This window comes from Neovison vison, chromosome 2 (assembly GCF_020171115.1).
Source record: "Neovison vison isolate M4711 chromosome 2, ASM_NN_V1, whole genome shotgun sequence".
Classification (NCBI taxonomy): Eukaryota; Metazoa; Chordata; class Mammalia; order Carnivora; family Mustelidae; genus Neogale; species Neogale vison.
Genome location: NC_058092.1, coordinates 230,341,898 through 230,358,241, shown reverse-complemented (window position 1 = coordinate 230,358,241; position 16,344 = coordinate 230,341,898).

The following is a 16,344-nucleotide window of genomic DNA, read 5'->3' as shown; positions in this document are numbered from 1 at the left end:
TGAGGGCACCTCTGAGTTATGGCGTTGGAAGTTACGGAGCAGAAGGCTTAGTTCCAGGGAGTCAGGGCGAGGCTGGAGAAAAGAGGGTGGGGCCAGGGGAAAAAAGGCAGCTGAAAAGGTGGCTGCTGCCTTGAGGCCCTGCCAGCTGTGTGACTTCCTTCTGTGGGCCAGCTGGGCACAGAGCAAGGGTCGCTGGGCAGAGCACCATGCCTCCAGAGCCTCCTGGATTTCTGTTGTTTGCCTGAGTCCTGGCAATCATTGGTCTGGGAAAGGGTTGCCTTCTTGGGGGAACTTTCAAAAAGAGTTTGATTATTTTTTTCTTATTCTGTGATTTGGATGATTTTGAAAAGTGCATAGTACCACTTGCACAGGCTGAAAACTCACGCTGGGAGGGGTTGGTTGGGAGCCCTAGAGCCTCTCCTTCCTTCTGCACTCATTCGTTATGGGGCTGATAGAAGAACTTCCAAGCCACAGGCTCAGCTCCCATTTTTTTTGGCCTGGATACTTCTCTCCTGATCTCCTTGAGAGCCATTTACACTTGCTGTTGGCATTGCTTTGAGCTGTCCTGGTAAGAATACAAGCTCCTTCAGAAGTCTGCCCTGAAAGTTTATCTGTGGAGTAACTGAAAACAATTTCCTCTAGGAGGGGGCATAGACACACACAGAGAAAAGACAAGGCAGGTGCTTCTATCCCATTTTACATACCTAGAAGCCAAGACTTGGTCAAGGCCAGTGCCTCATTCTCATATGCAGTCTGGTGTGGGCACATCTGAACCAGTTCTGACCACTGTGAGGCTCTTGCTTCCTGAAAGATGGGAAGAAAAGTGAGCCAGAGACTCTGGAGGGGCAGCGTTGGTCCCCACAAATACTCACGGGCCCAGGAGGTAGACAGCCACTGTGGCTGTAGGCACCCGAATATTGATTGACTTGAGTTTCATAAAAGATGAAAATAGAAGAACCCAGAACCTCTGCATAATCTTATTAATAACAAACCATCTCCTGACTGCTTTTCTTCCAATCAAAGGAAGGGATCTGGGAGAGCAGGGGGTTTAGATGAGTTTAAATCAGGCTTGGACAAAAAGTCAAGGTTGGATTAAGCAGTCACTAGCTAACTAGCCCACATGGGCAGCCGTTAAGGATTAGTAAAGTAGATAGCAAATTGTGACCAAGGTCAGTCTGTTTTCAAAAATACCTGCAAATTACTTGCCATATTTGCTAAAAATACAGTTTAAATCCCAGATTCCATTCTTTCTGTCAACGCTCCCAGAGCACACTGGCTTTGGCGCTCTCTGGGAAGTTTAAGAAACAGTACTTTAACTTACATGCAAAAATAAGTAGACAACTTGGAAAAGCAAGAACTTGCCTCTGGATTGACATACATGATTCTTCCAGGTTACGGGAGGATAGAGAATCGTGGGCATCTTCTCTTCCCCGACCTGCTACTGCTCAAGCTTCTGGCTGAGGCACATGCACAGGTCTATCCGTGTAAGATGTAGAAGGGCTACACAGATCCCTTTCTTTTGATTTCCTTCATATGGGCAGCTGGGTTGAGAAGTTAAACTGATATCTGATCTCTAGATCTTTCCTCCTGTTTTCCCCCCATAAAATAAGATACCAGGGGTGAGGGATGGAGAAGAGGAGCTCCACTTGGACCCCCTCTCAGCTGCCTATTGCAGACCATCTTGTCCAGATTCTTCGTGGTGGAGAGTTGCTGCATATAATGTAGAGGTTTTGCACCCTTGTTCTGCCATTGCTCCTTTTACAGATAGGACACACAGTAACCCCAAAAGGAGGGCAGCTGATGGGGAAGGAGATGGGGTGTCCCATGGGGAGGGGGATTGATGAAGGCAGATGGAGAGAGCTTGACCAGAGAAATGACTAGGGAGTCTGATGGGGCAGGGCAGTGGGGCAGTGGCAGGGCCTTCGGGAGAGGAAGGCTGGGGACAAGAGGAGGGTGCTGGTTGGGATGGGGCTTGTGGGAAGGTCAGAGAAGGGGAGGGAAACCAGTAAAGAGGGAATCACTGGAGAGGGGGGCTTATTGGCAGTGTTGGACCTGGTTATTTCTGAGACTCTAATCATAGCAGTACCAAATTCTGTCAAAAGCTCCCTTGTAACCACACCATTATCTTTTCATAAAAGGTAAAATATTTCAATCTCTAAAAAGCCCTGTAGTGCCTGACCTCCCTACCGCAGGGCCTGTCTGAAGTGTCCCCTGTCACCTGGTAAGAGCTTGTGCTACTTAGAGGCGAGACCTCTAAGGAAATGAGTTCTATGAAGCCTGGAGTCTAGAAACTGAAACAGAAGGAGACAGTGGCCATTATTCCCATGGAGGTGGAAAACGCATGACTCTCCAGCGTGATGCGGGGTCAGAAGATTCTCCATCTTACTCAACCACACGTATTCTCAAACATTTGGGTCTTTTTTGAAGATCTCGTGCAGAGTAGTGGGCACACCAGAATACGTTCAGATGCTGTTTGCCACTTCTGCCTAGATTTCTGCCTAGAGTTGCACTTTCCGAGGCTCAGGCCCTGTAACAACATGGTCTTCTATACATGGAATAACAAAAGGGAGCTAATAACAGTTCATTAAAAATGACAATTAAGCCTTTTCATTTAAGAATGACGACTACAGGGGTACCTGGGTGGCTCAGTCAGTTAGGCATCTGACTCTTGGTATCGGCACAGGTTATGATCTCAGGGTTGTGAGATCGAGCCCCGTGTCAGGCTCTGCATGGAGCCTGGACATGGAGCCTATTGGGGATTCTCTCTCTGTCCCTACTCTCCTTTTCTAAAAAAAGAAACAAAAAAAAAACCCAAACAAAACAAAACAACAAAACAAAACAAAAGAGTGACCACTGTAAAAAAGTAGGGATACAGATCGTTTTGACTTCATATGAAATACTTCTGAAGTTAGTAAAAGAAACTGACAGAATATATTTTGGATCGGAAAAATGGATGATATTTAATTGTCATATTATACTGCTCTTCAGGAAAGTACTCGTGTTTCTACCACAGAAAGGTACTCTGATTTTTATCCCCTAAGAACTGAGTTTGGGAAATCTGGTCTTTGGAGTATGTGATAAGGTCATAGTGGAAACTGTAGTCAGTTCTTCATGAAGCTGCATGATTCCCCAGACAGAGTCAAACAGCCCTCACCCCACCTTCAACATCCATAGACCCCCACCTCCCTCTGGCCACCAGAGCTGCCCTCAACATGGACATCTCAGACCTGACCATTTGCTCTGCTCTAGACACTTCTCCAACACCCCTCCAGGAACAAAAACTCATTCCAGCTTTTATTTTTTGGTCTCTATCCCATATCTGGCTTCCCACCACTGAATTCTTTCTTCTGCCATCTACACACTCAGCTCCCTGCTAAGTTCTGAAAACCCTCCAACCTTGACACAATCCTGATCACCAGTCCAACCTAAACATGAATTATGGTTCTAGAAAAAGAGTTCTCTGCTCCCTAATCATCCTCTTATACCTCTATTGGAACAAAGCTTTGTTCTTGTCCTTCTCTGTTTGGAGGTTGGACTAGGCAGAGAGGTAGTTCAGGTCAGATGGCATGAGCTAGGCTCAGATCCTGTCCTCTGAAGGCACGTCAGTTAGCGTCTTTGGGCAGAGGAGAGTCATCCTAGTGGTGGTTGACTGAGGACTGAGAGCCAGTCCCTTGGGTATTTCCATTACCTTCAGGTGCATCCTGTCCCTGCCACTGTCCAACACTTATGGCTGGGAGCTGTTGACTTTGATCAGCAGGCTGACCACAACTTCAAGCCCTCAGAGCCAGTCCCAGTCCCAGCCCTGTGTTTGGGTGAATGGGTGGGTGGGGATACTGGAGACCCTGGTTCCAGTCTTTGGATCCTATTTATTCCAAAGATGGTGCCTTACTTCCCTACCATTTCCCTGTTTACATAGATATGGACATCCCATCTTTGAACTGGAATATTCAAATGAGTTGTTTCTCTGCCTGTTCCCACACCTGCTTGAATTACTGACCCTCTCAGATCCTCAGAGACAGAGTTGGGATGTGAGCTACTAGAGTCTTTTTGTCTAGTTATTATCCTTCTTTACCCAGGCAGGGGTGACCACCTGGTAAGGAGTCCTGTCCCAGAGGCTGATGGAGGCTCCCGGGGAAGAGGCTGGGCCAGGATGGGAAATAACCAAGGGTGGCTGGACTTGAGTCCATCAGGGGGAGGGGGGAGGTGATGGAGCAACACAGTCTTTGACGTTGGAACAAGGGTCAAGTGTGAGGCTCAGAATAGTGTTGAATCAGAGCTCAGGAACATGGGAAGGCGGAGGGGGGTGGTGCTATGAGGGGAAATGGTTTTGGAATAATGGTTACAAACAATGAAGATGCAGAGTAAGTATTTATTGAGTGTTGGCCTGATGGTGAAGGAGGGGCTGCTTAGCCCATCCTGCTTATCATACGTCTCACTGACTCATCTTCAGGTTTGGATTTACCATTTGACCCACACATAGTGCCCAGCGCAGAGCCTCAGGGGAGAGCTCTTGGAGACCCGGTGCCTTCAGTTTGACTCAGAACATAACATTTCTTCTTCTTAAAAAAAAAAAAAATCCTTTTAGGTAGGCTTTCCTCTACATACTGTGACTGAGAAATCTTTACTGAATTCCATGCTGACTTCAGATTCTTTGTCATCCTGGAATGGGAAGTAACCTCTCCCAGTCCGGAGTTTGCTGATAAGCTGGGAGCATGGCTCCTCTTGGTCCTTTTGTGGCCTCAGGGCTGAAAAATCCCCCTTCAGATTTTAAGTGGGGGAGGTCGAGGATCATCCCTGCTTCTTGCCAGACTCTTGCATCTGCCAGGCATTTTCCTTGTGCAGTCTCGTGGGAACGGGGAGAAATCTCAGCACCTCTGACGCCGGGAGGATAATGGAGCCCTTGATCATTTGAAGAAGTCTGTAGAACGTCTCTTGCCAAAACTACCTCGTGAAAGGCTGCCCTCTAGAATATGCTGTTCCCTCAAGCCCTCCTAGTGCTGCCCTTCTTGACCTTTGACCTCATAGCCCCATAGTGGCCAAGTGCCACCACTTGTCCATTTACACCCCTAACCTTGCTAGGTTGCTGGGAGTCGCCGGTCTCTCAGGAAAGGCAGCAAAACAGGACCGAAGAAGAGTGGGGCAGGTGAACACCCGAGCCACGCCAATAAACCGTCCCCACTGGGTGGCTCCGTGTCCTATGTCCAGAGCACTTACATCCCAGGGATATGAAACCTACTTCCTTCCTTTTACCAGCCTGGCTCTGCTTTTCTGCTGTAGAATCCGACATCTTGCTGCAGTTGTAACTTCCCAGTTCTACTTACGTTCAGTGTTTTCCCCAAAGGTGGCACATGATGAACGTATATGCCCAGCTTGCAACTGGCACCTTCTTCGCATGTCCAAGGATGGTGTGTTTGTTTGTCATCCACTCACTCAACAAAGATGCGTGGAGAGCCTCTTCTGCACTATGTATTTTTCTAGTCTCTAGAGATACTACAGTGAGTGAAATCATTATCTCTTCAAAAAGGAGCATAATAGATAACTTAAGCAATTAAAACTGTGACAAATGGTAAGAGGGATAATGTGGGAAGCTGTGAAACGGGGACTTAGTGTGGGCAGCTGGGGCAGACCTTTCTGGAGAACTGAATTTGAAACTGAGATGTAGGAACTGAGGAGTGTTGCCAGCAGAGGGAACACAATGGGCAAACAGCTGGAAGAGGGAAATTGCTTGATGTACAGAATATGAGGGGAGCCAGGGGGGCTGGAGCATGGCTTATCCAAGAGAAAAGCAATGAGGTGTGAGGTCAGAAGGTAGGCATGGGTCAGATCATGCAAAGCCTGTGGGGGTAATTTTAAAATTTGCCCATGCAAACTCTTTGGTACTCATCCTTTTAAAAGGCAGATCCTAATTCCCTTCCTGTTAAGTGCAGTCTATACTTAATGGCTAGAATGTGCCAGAAGTGACAACGTGTGATATTCAAAATTAGGAGAGAAAAACACACTGTGGCTTTCTCCTTGTTTGCTCTTGGATCACTTGCTCTGGCAGAAGCCAGCTCCTCTATTCTGAAGATACTCATGTGTATCTACTAAGGAGATACACATGGCTGAAGTCTCCCACCAGCACATGTGAGTGCGCCATTTTGAAAGCCGATTCTCTAGCCCTGGTCAGGCTCCCCTCAACACGTTGACCACAACCAGATGAGAGACAGAGCCAAACCTCCTAGCCAAAACACTTCTTAAATTCTTAATCCACAGAAATTATGAGATAATAAATGTCTGTTGTAAGCTGCTAAGTTTGGGGGGGGCGGGTGGAGAGTTGGTTATGAAGCAACAGAGAACTGATAGAGCTTGGTGGAAGAGTTTTGAGCAGGGTAATTACATAATTGGATTGACTCTTTTGAAAGGATCGCTCTGGGTGCTGCATGAAGGATGATTTGGAGTTGGCCTAAAGGAGGAGATGAGGCAGGCGAGGCTGAATCATTCAAAATGCCTTTGGTTGGAACACTTGGGTGGCTCAGTGGGCTAAAGCCTCTGCCTTTGGCTCAGGTCATGATCCCAGGGTCCTAGGATCGAGCCTCGCATTGGGCTCTCTGCTCGGTGGGGAGCCTGCTTCCTCCTCTCTCTCTGCCGACTTGTGATCTCTGTCAAACAAATAAATAAATAAAATCTTAAAAAAAATGCCTTTGGTTGTAAGTATCTAAAACTCTCAACCCAAAGTGACTGAAACAATAAGAATATATGTTATCTCGTGTTTTATGTAGCTCAGGCATAGGGTGGCTCTCTGGTGAGTTAATGCAGAGACTCATCAGTAACATCAGGACCCTCCTCTTTGTGTCCCTGCTCTGCCTCTCTTGGAGTGTTGGCTTTGTCCCCAGGAGAACTTGTCTTATTGGGACCAGATGGCTATTTGGATTCTAAGTGTCACATCTAGAAATGACAAAGTCCAGTTGAATCAAAGGCCATCTCTTCCTAAATGTCTCTTCCTAGGAGTGTGGGAACCTTTCCCAGAAACTCTCAGCAGGTTTTCTCTCCCATATCATTGATCATAATTCCATCACACATTCACAGTTAATCAACTCCTAGCAAGGGGAGATGACCAACATGATTGGCTCAGACTAGAGAGTATGATGGCCGGGAGTAGGGTTGTGGCAGTGAGATGGAGAGCAGTAAATGGTTGAGATATATTTTGTAGAAGCCGGGAGGAACAAAAGAAGGTTTTTGGCATGAGTCACCGGGGGTATAGAAGTACCTTTTCCTAAACTGGGAAGCCTGGGCAAGAGAGCTTTGGGCAATGGGTGAAATAGCTTATTTTCGTGAAAGGCTCATCAGGCCCACTTTGCTAATTATCATCATATATGTGAAGGATGCCGTACCTTAGCTTCAAAGGTGGATTCAGTACTGATACATGTCTAACACCATTACAGGCTGGCTAGGGGAGTACAGTTCAGTGAGGGAGGCCTTTCTAACTAAGCCATAAAGGCTGCAATGATTTCTTTTTACTCATAGGGCTTGCTTTAATAATTATTCTTAAAGACATTAATTGATACTGTAAACTATAGCATGGCTTTCATTGGGTGTCCTTGGGTCATTTTCCGTTCATCGGACACTTTCATTAGCTCTCTTGGCGGCCAGACACACTATCTTACAACTTCCATGAATAATAATAATGTGAGGACTTGCCTCTAGGTGATACTTTCTAATTTTAAAGCTCTTTGTCACATTAATGGATTGATCCATAAATGTATAAAAACTATGCAAAAGAAACATCCTCATCACATTCTCATATCCTGTATTATTTTAAGTGCAGTTCAGACCAAAACTCCAGGGGACAACTTAGTTTGGCCAACATTTACTAATACCTACTGTGTTCAGGCACTGTCCTAGATATTCAGTCAATACCCATTGACTGTTGAATGAATGGACTTGGGTTCACTTGGCCAAAGAAGGGATGATAGGGCCACGGATCATAAAAAATGGCATTTTTCCTCTCTGGCACAGTTTCTTCTTTCTAGAAATGATGGCAAAAATCACCTTGGGATTTTAAATCTGGGAATTTAAAAGAAAACTGCCAGAGATGAGCTCTGTTGGAATCTTATTGGGTGCAAATCCTGTTTCTGTATAGGGTGGAAACGTGTCTACAGAGGTGTAAAAACTTCAAATCAATTTGAGATTTGGGATCCAAGGAATGAGCTCCCAAAGCCTGAATATAAATTGTTGTGCCTGGCACAGAAAATGAACATAAGTATTTATGTGAATATGTGAACATAAAAATTTATGTGTGAATGCGTGAAATCCCCCTCCTGATCAAAGTTTTCCCGACCATTTAGCTCTCCTTTCCTGGATTCTAGCTGCCCTAAATATTATATGTTAAGGTCTTATATAGGACTTAACAGTTTGAAGGCAGCAACTAAAATTGATAACAGACTAGAAGATCCTTGCATCTAGGGACCCAGTCTCCTAGCTCCCCTAAAGCTAACCCAGAGGAAGGAAGTCCATCAGATACTGGCTTGTCTAGTGCTCCAGGTTTGAGGCAGGGAGAAATTCAGGGAGGGCCCTTCTTCTGCCCCCCGCGTCCCCAGTAACATCAGACAGTGATGGCTCGTGAGGAGGATGTAAGGCTAGTTTCCAAACTAAAACTCCCCAGCTTTGAGAGGTTGCTTCCTTCCTAGGCAGCAGCACTCAGCTCTGGGGCTCTGTGGCTTTGTGTGCCATTGAGTAGTGTCATAAAATTGTCAGTGGTGGATGTGGCTTAGAACTGAAATTTGCTGCCAGTTCACACCCTCAGGAAATACACAACGGATTTAGATTTGTGTGTTTTTAAGAAAACCAACAACCAAAAAAGATGTGGAAAACGTTAAGCTATAACATGTGCTCTCCACCCATGAAGGATGGGAACAGACGCTGATGGCAAAGAAATTGCTGGGTGGACAGAGTTGGAGGCAGGAACTTAGGACAGATTTTATCCTAGCAATAGGATTTTGGGTTGCTGTGCTCTGGAAATTTGTGTGAAAAGAATCAGGATAAATGTGATCAAAATTAAGGAGATACTTTTGTGATTAAATATCTCTGGGACTGTTGAGCTCACTCCTTCTGCATTCCATAAAGACAGAGCTTAGGGTCCCAAGAGGCATTAAGTTTCACAGAATTTGCCATTGATGAGTCGTCCAGAACACAGAATGGTTTCCAATAGCTGGATTGTCAATGAATTGACAAGGTCAAGATGTGGTGCAGGGTTCCCATGGATCTCGCTCTCCAGAGAGACACCCTTTGGAGAGAGAGCCAGGATGGATTATTACAGTTACTCTGGCTATCTCAGGCAAGTTAACTTTTTGAGGACCTCAGAGATCTGTGAGAAGGGCTGCTGGGATATATTTTTTAAAAAGGGCCGGGGAATCTGAACTTATTTGGGACTTTCAGGAAGGTTGTAAAAACCATAACAGTGAGTTTCAACATATCTCTCACCCAGTTTCTCCTAATGTAACATTAGCATGTTATAATGTAGTATAATGATCAGAACCAGGAGATTAATCATTGATCCTATACTATTAACTAAGCTAAAGGCCATATTTGGATCTTGCTGAGTTTCCCACTAATGCCCAGGATCCCACACTGCACTTGCGTAACTCCTTTTGCTCGGGCTTCTCCAAGCTGAGACAGTTCCTCAGCCTTTTGTGTTCACAGCCTTGACACTTCTGAAGATTACTCATCAGCTGTTCCCAGTTCAAGCCTCAGTCAGGGCATAGCTGAAGTTTTCCCATGTTGGGATGAGGTTGTGCATGTTTGGTGGAATCCCATGGAAGTGATGCTTTATTCTCAGAGCATCCTATCGTGGGGTTCCTGATGTTGGTATACCTTCTTACTGGTGATGTTAACCTTGATCTCTTGAAGGTGTGCTCTGCCAGCTTTCTCCACTACCTTTTCTCTCCTCATTAGTAAATATCTTGGGGGAAATCTCATGAGACCAGGGAGACTCTGTTTCTGTAACTTCCACCCCCTAATTTGAACATCCACAGGGTCTTATCTGCAATAACAATTATTATGCAGTAGGCCTGTTATTACTATGAATTTTTCTGTTTTCTTTTGTCCTTCTACATGTATTAATTGGGATTTTATTCTAAGGAAGACCAGTCTTTTCTCCTCAATTAGTTAACTAATTAATTAGTCAACATGGACTTGAGATATTTATTCTGTTCCGTAGTTATAATCCGTGTTATCCTTATTTATTTTGTGGCTCAAGTTGTTTCAGCTTAAGCCATTAGGAACGCCTCTGGCTTGGCTCTTCTGCTCCATCAACAAGCCCTTATCATGTTTTGAGCACTCCCTTATTTTCTGGCACCACAAGATGTTCCTGGCTCATCCTGCACTTTCTCTGCCCCAGCCCAGCAGTCGCTGGGTGACTTTTAGATGAGAGCAACTAGGGAGCATCAAGTTGTCACTCATTTAGGCTTAAATTCAGATCCACTTTATTCAGAGCTCCATGCACGGCTAGGAGGCTTGGTGGCCTGTCATATGACACCTGGAATCTGTCAAGGTATACTCAACGATCACTTTAATCACACATGAACACTTAAGCCCACCCGTGAAGTTTCAAGATCTATTTCAGAGCATGGGTGAAGGAGAGAGCCTGCGGCGTGGGAAGACCTGGTTTTGGGGCATCTCTACCACCTCGCATCCATGTGTCCTCACGTGAGTCACACTGCCACCCTGCAGAGGGATAAGTCTGACTAAGCCTATTACTCATGGACTTCCTGTGGGGTCAAATGAGCCAAGCATGAAAATGCTTTACAAACTGTAAAGTGTTGTAAAAATAAGAACCATTAGTGCCTGTGCTTCTATGACCACTGCTTCTTTCAAATCTTGGTGGAGTTATAAGAAGCCAGAAAGATCATCCCGTCTAGCACCTATGCCTTACGGGAGAGCAGGAGAGCCTGGACAAGCGAGGGGGTTTGCCCGAGGCTCCCGTGTAGGACGGAGCCTGGCACTTAACCCTCATCATGTGCTCTCCTCATCACAACATAGATTTAAGCAACTTTTTCATCACCCAGCTGGGAAGAAGATACATGACTTTATCTTTTTAATACCTCCTTCCTTCTACCACAGAATCAGGTAGACTAAGGGAACACGTTGCCAGGGTTAGCTTTAGAAATGTTGTTACTTTAAAATTTTCCTGTATTCATTTTTACGCCTTAGGCCTGACTCTCTAAGTTGGGTAGAGCTAACTCATTTCGGTAAGAACCAGCATGAGATAAGGTATCTTTCTCCTCAGAAAATGGCTCTCTGAACCTGGGTCTGGGAAGTGATTCCAAGTCTTCTCTCTGAGGGGCTCCTGCAGACCAAGGCAATGACTGACACCAGACACCTGCATATTTAGGAACAGGGAGGTGATTGCCTACATGTTTTCCATTTTTGTTCCAGATGTTTGGGATCATGAAGACAGTCTGTGTGTCTAGAATATCAGGGAAGAAAAGGTTTTATTTTAAAGATCACATATTTTCACAGTATCTCAGAATGTGGCTTTTTTTTTTCTTTCCTGAAATGTTTGTTGAGAAGGAAGTTGGAAAACTTTAGAAATGTTCAGTTTTTTGGGTCCCAATCTCAAAAATTTCCCTGTTAAAACCAGAAGTGGGCACCTGTTCTTCTATGGTGTTCAGCATCCCTCTTTCCATTAGACAATTGCTTTCTCATCCTGTATAGATCTGGGCAATCGTTGGTTGTGATGTCCTATCTCTTCTCTGATGGCAGGTGTGGACACATGACCACATTTTGCTAATCTTGGCACCCCGCCTTTGTCCATGGTCATCTGGTAGGACTGATCGTAGTATTTATCCTCCTGGGTCCCACTGAACCTGAGCTGGACTGCAGGACTTCATAATCAAATAAGCCAATAAAGTTTCTCCTTTGCTTAAACCAACTGATTGGGTTTCTGTCTCTTGCAAACACCGGCTTCCAGATGAATTCTAGGTCCTTGTCTTAGGAACTGCCCATTTTCCTTGCCTGTTGAAGGCAATCAATGAATGCATATTGAAAATGTAAGTAAATACGTCAGGGATAAATATCGCAGGCTTTTTAGTCCAAATATGTGAGCTTGTAGTTTCAAACTCTTTTCTTGCCCATTGGTCATTTATCAGGGTACAAGAGAAAAATGGGGGGATGGAACAGTTTATTTTTGAATTCTTAGTTAGCAGTGACATAACTTGAAGAACAAGAAGAAAGATAACAGAGGTATCTGAGGAATTCTCAAACTGGATAATTAGCCGGAACGGTTAACATTAACAGAAGTTGCACTGCTCAGGATTCCTTTGTTCAGCCAGTAGTTACAATCTGTCTTATTTCATTACATCAGATTTTTAATGAGAAGGGAAGGAGGGAAAAAAAAAAAGACTAATTTGCAGGAGCTCGACTACTTGCCAGACATCAGCCTGGGTGGTGGGCAAGACCCGTGTAGTCCCAGCGGGCTTCGTGCTTAGAAAGGCCATGTTTTGGGTTTAATGCTCTGCTGTAGCCAAGTTGAACAAATCCCACAGTTTCACTTTTCACTAAGCATTGGAAATTCTGTAGCCAGCCCTGCTGAAAACTTTGCTTTCTCTCTACTAATCCCCATATTAGCCCAAAGACACTGTGTCATTTGCATCATCTTTCCAGAAGGAGAACAAGGGTAGATGACTGTCCCGAGGTCACAATGCAGAGCCAGGGTGTGGACTCATGTGTGTTTGGCAGTGGAGCATCTGAGCTTTCCTCTGCCTCCTCTGTCTGTGCACAGGTAATAAGAGGGACCTTCAAGGATCTTCCTTTACTATCAGGCAGATAACATGGAAAGCATGAGGTCGAGTGAATTCAAGGATCCTCCAAATATGTATAATTGGACTAGAAACTTCCCAAGTTCTTTTTATTCATTTATCTGGTCCATATATTTTGAAGACCCAATACTGATCAAGGACTTTACACACATTTATTCATTCAATAACAGATGTTCCTTGAACTCCCACTCTGTGCCAAGCCCGGTTAAAGGTTCTAAGAATAAGGTGTTAAACAAAGTCAGCAAGATCCCAGCTTTCATAGCCGTTACCCATGTGTGAGAGAGGATCGGTGCGGGAGGGAGCGGACTGGACAGCAAATGAGCTCACAAACTGGAGGGTGTAGGGTGGGATCATCACAAGGAAAGAAATACACGGCACGTTTGAGGCAGCGTGAGCAGGGGCTCATCTCTCCACGCAGTGCAGTTACGCTCAGCCATGGCTGGAGACCCAGCCACAGGGGAACCAACCTAAGCAGCTTTCTCGAAGAAGCAAGGGTCGGGGCACGGGGCGGGTGGGGCAGGGGGAGGTCTCTCGGGCTGCCAACAGCTCATCAGCTTGCACTGATCCTCACCAAAGCTCATCGTGCGGATGAGAAAACCGAGACTTGGGGAGGTAAGGAAATTTGCCAGCATCCCGGTGAGTGGGAGACTGAGAATGACACTCTGTGTCCAGAACCCGCACAGTGGAGCGCTCCGTTCTGGCCTCCTTGGAGCGATCAGAACTTGAAGGAACTTGTGTTAGATGGAGAAGCAGGCACACAGAGCTGAACCACATAAATACTTACTGCAAATCTGCATCACACTCTCCAGTCTTCTGGGTTGTAGTTGTTTTTAATCACCCAGTGCAATTTGTTTTCCAGAGACCCATCCAGTCCTAGTGCCAGGTTACAGTTTAATTTGGGGTGACAGTGGGTACAGGCTCAAGTAGATGATCGGTTGCTCCTCATCTAGTTTAATGTCTCTTCCCTCGAATTTGGGGGTTCCAGTGCCCTGATGGTCCCCGCTCTGGTAGAATGGCCAAATGTCAGCCTGGACCCACCTGCAGCCGGTGGGATGCTCAGGGCCCCCATCTCTGATCAAGGAGCGGACCCGCTGCCCCCTCAGACTTGAACCATGTTCTTAGAAAGCTCGGCCCCAGCTGCTAGGTGGATTAGGAAGCTTAGAGGGGCTGGTGATAAGTGTGACCTTGTCACCACATTTCACCAAAAGAATGACCGGAACTCCATCATGTTTTAAGTCCTGTCGAAGAAAAAAATCTTTGCATTTGTTGCCTTGCCTGAAATTACTTTGGCTGGATTTTAAAACCAGGACCAACTAATAATAATTATGATTATGGGCGTTTAAACATAAGATGCCATCACTTATGTAGTGGATATTAACGATCATCATGCAAGATAATAAGATGATAGAGACCTTCAATATGTACTTGCGATTTAGCTAAATGCACTGAAATTTGCATTTTTGTTTTTTCCAATCATGAATTTCAGTGCTTTGTATTAATTATTGGGCCGTATCATTGTTTTATTGCTTTTGGCTATAAGATTTATTAAACAAAAGCATGACTAAAATGTGATTTTTAAAGTATGTCATAAAAATCTCCATATCATAAAGCTAGAGTGGATTCCTGGGTGTAAAAATTGTTATTTTTGATAGTTTCATAAAATATTTGGTATTTGAAGGTACAAGGCCGTCTTAATGATAACAGCCCCAAGAACAGCCATTTCTGACTTTTGTTGTAGAGAAAGTAAAGGAAGAAGCTCGGAGAGTTGTATACGTGACTCACTCAGCGGCATACTCTTTCTCTTTTCTGGCATTATTCTTGGGTGGATATGAGCTAAAATGTCCTTTACAAAATGTCCGATGTGTTCGCAAATATGTGGTTTAGTTTGGACTTTGTAAAGACAGGAGAGGTGTTTGTGCTCAGTTCTGTTTTTTGGGGGTTGGATGAGTGGCCTTCCTTTAAGAATGAACATTACGCCTGGGTGGCTCAGTCGGTTAAGCGTCTACCTTTGGTTCAGGTCATGATCTCAGGGTCCTGGGATCAAGCCCCGCATCGGGCTCTCTGCTCAGTGGTGAGTCTGCTTCTCTATGATCTCCCTCTCCCTCTGTGATCTCTCTGGCTCTCACTTTCTCTCAAATAAATAAATAAAATCTTAAAAAAAGGGAATGAACATTCTTGATGTCCCATCATAGAACCCCATGGACAACAGGTGTAGTTAATTCTAGGGGGTGGCGGTGGCTGGGGTCAAGGAGTAATATCACTAAGGTACTTTCTTTTCCAATCCCCTCCCACCCTGTCATTCACGTTCTTCTTGTTATTAGAAGGTCTGCTTTGGGGCGTCTGGGTGGCTCAGTGGGTTAAACCTCTACCTTCAACCCAGGTCATGATCTCGGGGTCCTGGGATCGAGCCCTACATCGGGCTCTCGGCTCAGCAGGGAGCCTGCTTCCCCCTCTCCCTCTGTCTGCTGCTCTGCCTATTTGTGATCTCTCTCCCTCTGTCAAATAAATAAAATATTAAAAAAAAAAAAAAAGAAGGTCTGCTTTGCACGTGGGTGCCTGGTCCGGGCTGAAAAGAGATCATGCAAAACTCATCCCTGCTGAAGGGATCTGGGCACCTGCTGTCAGTGACACTGGCCAATTTGGGAGTGACACCTCCAGGCAGAGAGCAATCTTCTTTCTCTTCCTTCCCTATCTCTTTGGAGACCCTCTTGCGCCCCACAGCTTTTCCTTACTGCATTCTACCGATACTGGTGGTACCCCTGCTTTTATTTTGCTCTGTGTTGATAATGTCGTGGTGACCTTCTGGCAAATTACCACTACCCACTTGACCCAAGTTTCAAGTAATTATTCCTCGTTTGGCTACAATTACAGGCTCACACCAGACTTAACGCATGCCTGAACAGTTTGTAACGGCTCAGATTTGTGACAAATGTCTAGTCGCTGGTTTTAACACGTGAGAAGAGGCTCACCCCACACCCAGCCCCGGTGCGGGTCGTTGTTATGATGTCACGAACAACAGGACGTCTGAGCAAAGTGGCACCATCTCGTCTCTCAGCAGAGGGAGCGCATAGAACTGCGCTGAACTACCTCCCCAGCAGAAACCGGAATGTTCTGTCGGGCTTGCCCAATTAGCCACTTCGGGAAGCAAATTGGCAGTAACAGCAAATTGGGTCAAAAATAATTTTCCTACATATTTCCCAAGCTTCTTTCCTTCTCTCCCAGAGAAAAGAAGGGAGGGGGGATGTGCGATAAAAAAGGAGGAATCTTCTTCTCCTGAGCACCTAAAACCGCACCTGCTCCGTAATTGCACAGACCAGGAAAACCGCTGTGCTCAGCAGCCCTGGCCACAATTCCCAAATACCTCTGGGCTTTGTGCCTTTGTAGAGTGTCCCTGCTCATTCTCTTCAGATAATCACGAACTGAATCAGAATTATACCCAGTGTGATTCTTTCCCACAGACTCCACTGTTATACGGTGTCAGATCAAGGTCAACTCGTGTTGTTGGTGTGCACATGCTGATAGTACCCACATGCTTTCTGCTCCAAAGACA